This window comes from Hipposideros armiger, unplaced genomic scaffold, assembly GCF_001890085.2.
Source record: "Hipposideros armiger isolate ML-2016 unplaced genomic scaffold, ASM189008v1 scaffold_255, whole genome shotgun sequence".
In the NCBI taxonomy this organism is placed as follows: domain Eukaryota; kingdom Metazoa; phylum Chordata; class Mammalia; order Chiroptera; family Hipposideridae; genus Hipposideros; species Hipposideros armiger.
This window is the reverse complement of record NW_017731605.1, coordinates 685238-696850: the sequence shown is the minus strand read 5'-3', so window position 1 is coordinate 696850 and position 11613 is coordinate 685238.

Sequence of the window (11613 nt, the reverse complement as noted above, 5' to 3'; positions counted from 1 at the left end):
AGGAGGAGGAGGAGGAGGAGGAGGAGGAGGAGGAGGAGGAGGAGGGATGGAAGGAAGGAAGGAAGGAAGGAAGGAAGAATCCTCTTGAAATTACTGCTCTGGGAAATGGTTGTGCTGAGGTTTTGCCAAGCTCACAGTTGGTATACATGGCCATGTAGTCTAGCACTGGAAGGCGGTGATTGCTACCAATTATATGAGATCCAGTATGGTAGGATCAGTCATGTCATGGCCACTCAGAGAAAAGCTCTAGACCAGTTGAGCATGATGTACTAAACAAGGCATCTAGAAATTAGCCAGAAGAAAAAGCATCTAGAACATTGTTTACCCATAGACAAGAACAGACTGAAAATGCAAAACAACAACAAATAATAATAATGATAATAGTAGTAGTAGTAGTAATAGTAGTAGTAGTAGTAGTAATGAGGAGTGGGATCTCAGACACCAACAGCAAAAATTTATATAAATCTATTATTAAGACTAAATATACTGAAATAGAAGAGTTTGTGCCACTGCAGGGGATAATTTATTAAAGCAGCTACTGGTGGTTTTTTCTTTTCTTTTCTCTCTCTCTTTTTTTTTTTTTGGCATAATGAGATAATCTCAGGTAAGGGAAATTTTAGGCAGAATGTCAAGAAAAAAATTCCTGACTGTGAGAGCTATTGGATTACAAAGTGGTGTCTCAAGGGAAGAAGTAGAAACTCCATCTGCACTACTCTGGGAATAGGTTTGTTAGTTAAATTGTACTCCTTTTCTTAGTTGACTGCTTTGACATTTCAGCAACAGAGCCAAATAATTCATGGGTCAACTAAGAAGAGTGCTTATTATAATCATCTTTTAAAATCTCCACCAACAGCAGTGACTTAGAAAAAAATAGAGTTACTATTTTATTCTATGTGATAAAGCCTGACAGGTTTTTACAGTACGAAATCTGTTCTTCAATACCCTTGGATTGCTTTTTAAATGATCGCTGATATCTTTAAAAAGAATGCCCTGGCAGTGCTAAGAAAATAGCATTTGAGAGGTGACTAGAAATAATGAAGAGGGATTGTGCCCACTGTTTGTACAAAACTGCTGGTAGAATCTTAACCATCTCTTTGACTTCAAATAATATCCTCGCTAATAATAAACTAGATTAAAGCCAACAACAAACCAAATGACTTTTAATTCTCATGGAAGCAAAAAGGAAAAAAATACAACAGTTAAAGTAAAAGAAGGCTCACCGAGAATCAATAAATTAAGAACTGCAGATTGTGACATTATTATCTTGTAAATACTCCTTAGTGGTTTTTCCTGGATCTTTTCAAACAAAGAAATAGAAAATTAACACAATCCCATCCAATATTAGCATGGAACGATTGCAATAAAGGTGAGATACTAGTGCCTTCAGGGCCTGGAGAGGGGCCAGGGCAAATTACTGAGTAGTCTCATCCCATAACATTTTTAATAGAGTTGGAAGTGGCCATCAGGGACAGCCTTGAAAGGCACAAGAAGTCAAGGAGAACTCCAAAATGGACAATGCACAATTTGGACGTTGTACCAGGCAGCCAGCTCCAACAATCCACACACATAACCTATTTACCACTGCATAAACACAAGTACTGGATATGCCTGAGCATTGGTGGCATCTCCTTTCCCTTTCTGTCACCTGTCTGTAGCTCCAGCCACTGGAATCTCTGATCATCAATGATTGGCAAGTAGTAGGGATAGCACCTTTCTGAGTAAAGAAGGGGATCAGCTGGCTTTGGCTATTTTAAGTGGGCATGTCCATTTAAAAGACACATACCAGCTTAGGTGTTAGTTATAACACTCACAATTTTGATTCCCTTGGATTAATGTAAATGCAGAACGGAAACCATATGTGTTGGTGAATGTTGAGGTTGGCTGCTAATATGCGATTGTGTTCTAAACTGACTATTGGAATCCCAAGGGCAGAAACCTAGGCAGAGCCTAGAAAGTTTCACTGTGCTTCTTGCTGGGGGAATTCACAATATGTGAAAGGAAAAACATTGACTTGCATGTCAGTATTCACTCACTGATTTATTCAGTCAGTCAGTAATTATTTATTGGGAGCTTAGAGTAACCAAAAACAAAATAGTCCTTGCTCTTCAGCAGCATAAAGTCTGTCTCCGTGAACTCTTTAATCCATACTCTATTACCTAGCACATATGGGACTTTGGTCAAATTAACCTTTCTGAAACTCAGTTTTCCCATCAGGAAAATGGGGCTATTAACACCCATCTTGGAATATGGCTTTCAGAATAAGTTAAATACATGCATAGACAATGCCTGAGCATTTAACAAGTATTCAGTAAATGTTTTTAAAGCATCTGTTCATGTTTGCAACTATGAAATATTTTATTATTTGTATGCACTGTACTAATTAGATTCCAGGTTTATCTGTTCAGTACTGTGTAAATGCAAGAAGAGTATGTGTACCTTTCAGAAAAGAACTAGTAGCTAATATACACATCATATCTAATGTCAGGAGAAACACAAGAAGGAACTTGTATGACAATTAAAGTTAATACCTTTATAGATTAACTACAAGAATCAATCTTCATATAGAATGTCTTTCAATCTCTAAAGCAACTTTAGAAAGAGGAGCCAAAAGAACACACAATCCCCATGAATGTGTCAAATATTATTTTTAGGGCTCTTAAACTGTTTTCTCCATCTTTTGTTGAAAAACCATAAAGAGATGAGAGTTAATAGAGCAAAAGTCACCCATGGCATAAGAAACCATAATGAGATAACTATGAGATTCATCAGCATTGGGCTTTACACATAGTAAGGCTGTATTATTCAACATAAAATATATAAAACTATATAAAAGCACTTAGCATGTTGGAAGTGAAAGAGATACCTGAGATCATTTAGTTCAGCTTCTTTACAGATAAAACCTTAGCCAATGTTGACTAAGTAAAGGTAACACAGCTGGTAGGTAACAGAGCCTGGGCCATAAGTGTCCAATTATAATTTCTTGTAATGTTCCCTTCCTCTTCATAATGTATAGAAATACATTTGAAGCTGTTCAGTTAATCAACTACATATCAGACACTATTCTGGGAACTGGAAATAGAGTGATAAGCAAGATAGAAACAATTGTTGTCTTTACAGAGTTCACAGTTTAGTTGGGAAGATGGGTATTATAGCAGAGATGTAGTCTAGTTTATAGATCAGGAAGGAACCCCTAAGGGGATAGTGTTAAGTGGAAGCCTCAAGTATGAGGTAGAGAAATGGGGTAAGACAGTTGGGATAGGGAAGGTGGGCAAGAGAGAGGAGTTGTTGAGCTGAAAAGCAAAAAGCTGGGAGATAAGGATGGAGGAAAAGAAGGCCAGAGAGAGGGTGGAGAATGATGCCTCTAAAGAGATGAGTAGAAAGGGCTTGGAAAGTCAGGTTAGAGTTTGGGAGTTACTCTAACAAGAATGGGAAACCATTGACAAGTTTTAGTAGGGAAGTTAAAATGATTATATTTGCATTTTGGGGTCATCAGTCTGGCTGCATTGTGGAGAAACAGCTGAAGGAGAAAAAAGCAGAGGTAAAAAGCCAGGAGTAATGGGATGAGATGAAGTGAAATGAACAGGCATAAGAGGAATTGACAAGGTGAAAGCAGGGGGTGGGAGCTTGTTGATTGACTAGATATGGGGTCAGTGAGGGAATGGGGAGTGTCAAGACTTATTCTCAGGTTCAACACATGGGAAAACGCAAAGAGAAGACTATCCAAAACTACCTATAGTAATGAGATGTGTGTGCATGTTGAACTTCAGATGCTAGCAGATACTTCATAATCCTGTTCCCCAAACTGTAAGAGATTATTTCCAGTACAGGGCCCATTATACAACACTATCATCACATGGGAAAGATAGGAAAAAATGATGACTGAAAACATTTTATCAGACATTTGGAGGAAATGCAAATTTCCTAGAGAGATATTTGCAATCTGTAGCAAATCCTTGGGCAGATGGAGCTAGGAGAGTTGGAAGAGCATTCCCAAGTAAAATTCCTGTGGTAGTAAACACTGGGTAAGTGACAAACACATTGGGATGTTGGAAAGATGTGTTTGCAGTTGGGCTCAGAGAACACAGAAAGCCATACACGGAATTAAGTGCAACAGTGCAGAGCACAACGTGCTTCAAAACAAAACAGTGGTGGCTTCTCTCTCACCAAAGGGGAAACAAATGATAAATGGAAGCTTCAAAATTGCTCTAAGTTCTCAATACTTATAGAGACACTAATAAAGTTGCTTAGTACAAATGACCTCCTCCTTTTCTCCCCCAGCTTCTGGTCAGCATTCCATCTGAGTCACTCCATCTTTGAGAAGAAGCAAGTACAGCCTCTGTGACCAGCTTTGCAGACCAGGTTTCTGCTTCTGACTGCTTGTCACCCCTATTTCTTTAGAGGAAGAAACTTAAACTTTCCAAGTGCTCAACCCCTCCACTCTACCAAACATTTGGAAACACAAATCTTTCATAAAATTACCCAATAACAGCTTGTCCATACTCAATCTTGATTGGCATCTTAGTTAGGGTTGCTCTAGAAACAGAACATGAGACAAGGAGAAGTAAGCATACAGTGTATTAGAGAGATGAAGGGACACCAGAGGGAAGTAGAGGAGTGAGGTGAAGGAGAGCAGGGAAGGAGAGCAGGGGAAGGGTGTGTTATCAAGTCAGCTGCCACTGTAAGTGACTGGAAGTTAATCAGAGGTATTCCACTCAAAAGGTGAAGGAGCTGGATATTTATACAACAAATCCAGTCAATCATGGAGGCTGTATGGGTGCATGGGGGCTATTAATTCTCATATGGGAAGCAAAGTATAAAAAAAAAAGGCCCTCAAGCAAAGAAATGCATCTTGTGCCAGTGGAAGTTGCAGAGGTATGCACCAAAGTGATAAGGATGAAGAGATAGGGGTGGGACCCTGAGAATGTCTCCTAAAGTTGGCCACAGAGTGGGCTCCCAAGTTGAGTGGAGGATAGACTAAATGGTCATTGACAACACATACATACACACATGGAGAGATGTATAAGACTTCCCAGTTCCAGGCTTCTTGAAAGCAAGGGTAAGCATCTAGAAAGCCATTTTTATCATTGCATCGAGAAGAGAGACCAGACAATGGAGTCTATACAAAAAAAAATTTCATCAAAGGAGGTTAATGGTCCAGGGCAGAAGAGTGGTGGGCTACTCTTTGCGAGGACTGCCAAGTATTAGCAAATTCTAGATCACAAGTATGGGCCATCAGACTTCCTTAGTCTCTTCCAAGTCCTAAACACAACCATAGTTCTACAAACCATTTTAGTAGTGTTGTGTGTGTGTGTGTGTGAGTGTGTCTGTGTGTATGTCCAGTAGCTTAATTCTATTTAGTTTTACTAAATTAGAATCCTTGAGGGCAAACCTCAGCTCTTGAGCTGTCATTTAACTCATCCTGCTGCCCAGTGTAGCAATTTGCTTATTGTCATGGCAGATGTTGCGCAATGTGAACAAGTGGATGAATCACATGGGATTAACGCTTCTCGCATGGAATCCTCACTGGAAATTCATAGCACTGCAGATGTAGAAATAGTACTGCTCAGGAGCTTCCGCGCTTTCTTGGAGGCAACACTTAGCATTTTCTCAAAAAATTAAACATGAACTTGAAATTCTGCTCTACTGTCTCTAAGTGTGAAGAACAGTCCCTCCAGGGCAACAGTCATTTGATAGAGAGGCTGTTCCTTGTGAGAGCTAGCAGGTCCTTGAGGCAGTACTAGAGAAAGGGTTGGGTTACCTGCTCAGATCAAGTGCTGTCAGCCCATGTGACGTATCTCAACTACCTACCCTGACACTTCATGTCTATCTAAAGATAAAATTGTACAATCCAAATATGGTGAAAAGTTGTCAGTGAAAGACAAATAAGTCAAAATATCTAAATTTTAGCATTAAATCTCTCTACAAGAAGCTTAACTTTATAGGAATTAATTATCCAAATTAGTATGTTTTTTTTTTAAAGGAAAATGAGGACAAGGTATTTGAGAAGAGGATATTCAGACATTCGTAAGAGCCTGGATCTAAGGTCTAGAAGTCATGGAATGCAATCCCTGAAACCTGAACCCCAGATTATGGGGTTCTGAGTATTGCACGTGGAAAGAAGCATATCACTCTGTAACAGGTAGAAAGAAGCTCATGAAAAAAAAGAGAGCAATATCTGCCAGCCTAGGACCTCCCCTCCAGTCCTTCTATTTCCCTTTTCACAGATGTACACACACTTGACTGTCTATGCAGCCTCTGCTGGCCGAAGTGAAAACCTCAGACTCCTGAGGAGAATAGAGATATATGGTACTTGGGGCCTAGAAAAAAACCCTGGCAGATGTGTCAGTGTGACAAAGCCTGTACTAAATATCTGATTTTTGTGTATCCTTAGTTCAATTTAAGAACTTCTTTTTGTTTTTGTTGTTTTTTAGCTGAGCCATCCTGCTACCTGTTGGCAGCTCAGCAGCTCAGCAGCTGCTCAGCTCGGGCTGGACTCGAACCGCTGTTGCTCAGAGCTCAAACTCTTGAGTGAGCTCTTAACCAACTGAGCCACTCGGCCGGCCCTACCAATTTAAGAACTTCTTAAGAGTGCCTTACAGACATGGACCTTTAGTATTCATTTTAAACACATTCCAGCAAGGCTAGAATGGCAGAATAACATGGTGGTTTACAGCACAAGCCCTTGAGTTAGATGTATCTAGGTTCAAATCCTGGCTCTTTCCCTTATGAATGTATGACCTGAGCCTAAATACTTTCCTCTTTAAGTCTTTATTTTCTTATCTAAAATGCAAACAATAGTGTCTACATAATAAAGTTGTTGTGATGAGTAAAGGAGCTCATGAAGAAAGCACGGTATCTGGCAAGCCGTCAATATGCAGTACTCTTAATTAGTACTCCAGGAGTGATGGTGTTGAGGGTGGTGGTGGCTGTGTTGATGATGGTCATTGAAAAACAGTTCAAACTTTCACCAGGATACTAGCCATTAATGCTGTTTACCCAATATTATTAACTCTCCTCATTCCAGGCACATGGTAGGATTGCACTGCCCTACCCACTTTAGAGGTAGATGGGACTTTGTGACTCAATTTGATCAAGAAGTGTCTGTCATTTCTTGTGGGGAAGCTTCAAGGGCCATTGAACAATCTGCCACTCATTCTTTTCTTTCTGCTATGACAATCAGCAATGTTCCTGGTAGTGGCTTTTTCTTCTTCTTTGATCACAGAGAGAAGACACCATTGAGCATTCACAGCCCTCATTTATAATGGGCATGTTGCATGAGTAGAAAGGAAACTTTGTTGTTTTCCACCACTGAGATTTGGGGTTTTTTTTGTGTGTGTGCCCATAGCATAACCCAGCCCATACTGACTGATGAGACTGGTTTTGTGTCAACCCTTCTCTGAAATGTTGAATTTGATATGAAGGAAATACCTAACTCAATGCCATACCCTGGCTTCCACTTCCCATTTTCAATGGAACCATTACTCCCAAAAGAAATTATTACATAAGATACTTGGGGATTCTCCTCCTTAACAGTTACTAAATGCCTATTTTGTATAAAGAATGGAAAAAATAGTGATTCACCCTTTCTTGTCTATGTCTTTGTAGCAATGTAGTTCTTCACTTCAGAATCATGGTCACAGCTTTTCTTTGTTGTTAAGTTGATTGATAGTCAAAAAAATGGTACACAGAACAGATGGTAGATATTTTCTCTATGATACATTTAGTATTATCCTGTAGGGTACCCATTGCTAAGATGATCAAACTAATTCACTTTAGTTAAAGGACATAAATAGTCAACTCTACCATATTTTAAACACTCTTTTATATTCATTGGAAGGCAATAACATCTTGTCACAAAAAATCTAAACCAGGTCTGAATTCACAATATCACAGCACTGCATTTTGACTAACCACCAGTGTTAGGACTGCTGTAAAATGCCTCTTCCTACATTGCCAGGAGCTCCAGTCATTTCACCTGGACATTATATCCCATCCCTGGATACAATATGCTTGTGATGAAAGCCAAATAAAAAATACTGCTAAACTAAATCAGAAAGAACAATGTGTATTACCAGTTCTAGTTCAGAGTTGGAGACTCATTTCAGTTTCTTAGGAGGTGGAAGAGAAGGAAAGAGGAGGGAACTAAAATGTAGATAGATCTTACACGACACTACTGACATGGGAGATGCAATAGTGAATATGATAGGCACAGTCCCTGCTCTGAGAATCAAACATTATTGGGATAATGTTGAGTGCAGTATGGTCCATTATTGAGATGGGCCATAACCAAAGAAACAAAACTCTCTCATGGGAAATAGCTAAATAAAATACTTTTTTAACTGCCATAAATGCAAATGAAAAAAAGGCATTTGGATTACATCCAAGGGAAATCGAGGCCATCAAAGGGGAGAATAAGGTGATCCAATTTAGGTTTGTATCACCTGTGTAACTACTGCCCATAAAAAGATATAGAACTCTTCCCTTATCTCTCCTCGGCAGTCAGCAATGACCACCCCCCCCCTCTTGTTGATCAGATTTCTATCATCATGTGTATTCTTGGACTTCATATAAATAGAATCATATAGTATGTACTTGTTTGCATCTGACTTCTTTTACTCAATGTATTTTTGAGATTCGTCCATGTTGTTATGTGTACCAATAGTTCACTCCCTGTTATTGCTGAAGAGTATTGAATTATATGCATATACCCCAACTGGACTATCCATTCGCTTATTGATAGATGTTTACATGGTTTCCAGTTTTGGGTCATTATAAATAAAGTCGCTCTCACTATTCTCATTCACATGTTTGGTAGACATGTGTTTTCATTTCTCTTGGGTAAATACATGGGAGTAAAAATGTTGAGCCATAGGGCTCAATAATGTTGAACACCTTTTCTTGTACATTCTGGACATTGCCTGTCCAAATCTTTTGCCTGTGTTTATATTAGGTTGTTGAATGCAGGATTTGTTTATGTATATGAATATGAGCTCTTTGACAAATATGGGTTTTACAAATATGTTTCCCAGCCTGTGGCTTACCTATTCATTTTTTTAATGGTGTTCTTTTTTAATTTTCATAAATTTATCGATTTATCAATTTTTTTCCTTTTATATGTCCTAAAAAAATCTTTGCCTAAACCCAGGTCATAATGTTCTTACACGCTTTCTTCTAAAACCTTCATTATTCTAGCTTTTCCATTCAGGCTTATGATCCACTTCAAATTAATTTTTAAGTCACATATTCCTATATATACACATACATAAATTTTATGAATGTTAGAGATTGAGTTTCTTCTTTTATACGAATATCCAATTATTTTAGCAATATTTGTTAAAAATAAAAACTTTCCTTTCCTTGTTGAATTGACTTAAGGCCTTGTAAAAATCAATCAACCATATTTTGTGGGTCTATTTTTGGACTCTATTCTGCTCCATTGATCTATTTATCTATCCTTATGCCAATGCCACACTGTCTTGATTACTGTAGCTTTTAAGTTCTGAAACAAATATGGCAAATATCAAATTTTGTTCTTTTTAAAAATTGTTATGGTTATTCTAGATTCTTTGCACTTTAATAAAATTTTTTAATTACCCTGCTGGGTTTTGGATTGGGATTATGTTGAATCTCCAGATAAATTTGGGGAGAACTAACATATTAATAATATTGAGTCTTCCAATCCAAGAACATGTTATCTGTCTATTTTTAATTTTGTCTTTAGTATCTCTTAGCAATATTGTGTAATTTTAAGTACAGAGATTTCTCACATATTTGACAGACTTATTCCTAGGTATTTGATGTTTTGCTGCTATATATATATATATATATATATATATATATATATATAGTTATTTTATTTTCCAATTGTTTGTTGTTAGTGTATAGAAATACAACTGATTTTTGAATATTAATCTTGTATTCTGAACCATACTAAATCTACTTAAGTATTTTTTGTTTTGTTATTAAGTATTTTTGTTTTGTTTAATTAAGTATTGTTATTAAGTATTTAGAATAGTGTTAGGTATTTTTGCTTTGTTTTATTTGCAACTCCCAAAACTTTTCGTGTGTACACAATAATGCAAGTTTTACATCTTCCTTTTCAGTATATATATTTTTTACTTATTTTCCTTGTCTTATTTCACCGGCCAGGGCTCCCAGTGCAATGTTTAATAGAAGTGGCATATTAATTATCTTTTTTTAAAAAGTTAAGACTATTTTTAGAGCAGTTTAACATTCACAGCAATATTGAGGAAAAGGTACAGATTTCCCATATACCCTCTGTCCCAACACATGCATAGCCTATCCTGTTATTAACATCCCCCAACAGAATGGTACATTTGTTACAATTGATGAGTCTACATTGACATCATAATCACCCAAAGTCCATAGTTCACATTACAGTTCACTCTTAGTGTTGTATATTCTATGGGTTTGAACAAAGGCATAATGACATAGTAACATAACATGCTGCATTATGGTATTACACATAATTTTTTTATTGTTCTAAAAATCCATGCTTTGCTTATTTATTCCTCCCTCAACTCCCTACCCCTGGCAGCCACTGATCTTTTTACTGTCTTCATAGTTTTGTCTTTTCCAGAATGTCATATAGTTGGAATCATACAGCATATAGTATTTTCAGATTGGCATCTTTCATTTAATTATGTGCATGTAAGTTTCCTCCATATCTTTTCACTTGACTTGATAGCTCACTTCTTTTTAACACTGAAGAATATTCCATTGTCTGGATGCACCACAGTTTATTTATCTATTCACTTACTGAAGGACAGCTTGGTTGCTTCAAACTTTTGGAAACTGTGAATAAATCTTTTATAAAGATCTGTGTGCAGGTTTCTGTATGGCTGTGTTTTCAACTCCTTTAGGTAACACCAAAGAGAGTGTGTACTGGGTTGCATGGTAAGAATATGTTTAGTGTTGTAAGAAACCACCAAATTGTCTTCTAAAGTAGCTGTACTATTTTGCATTCCCACTAGCAATGAAGGAGAGTTCCTGTTGCTCTACATCCTCACCAGGATTTAGTGTTGTTTGTATTCCAGATACTGGCCGTTCTATTAGGTGTGTAGTGGTATCTCATTGTTGTTTCAAATTGCGTTCCCCTGATGACATAGGATGTGGAGCAACTTTTCATACTTATTTGTTATATGTAAGTCTTCTTTAGTGAGGCATCTGTTAAGGTCTTTGGCCCATTTCTTTAATTGGGTTGTTTGTTTTCTTATTATTGAGTTTTAAGAGTTTTTTGTATACTTTGGATAACAGTCTTTAACCAGATGTGCCTTTTACAAATACTTTTGTCAGTCTGTGGCTTGTCTTTTAAGACTCTTGATATTATCTGTGGCAGAGTGGAAGTTTTTTTGTTTTTTTAATTTTTTTATTGTTAGTTTCAGGTGTACAGAACAATGCAATAGTTATCCTTTTCACCCTCCCAATGTAACAACCCCCCTCCCCCATGTACTGCCCTCCCACCCCCGATATCACACTTATCTATTACAATTCCATTGATTCCATTCCCACTCTCTACTCCATGTCCCGTGACTATATGTACATATAATTATAGTTGACATACAATATTATTCAACATCAGCTTCAGAAATA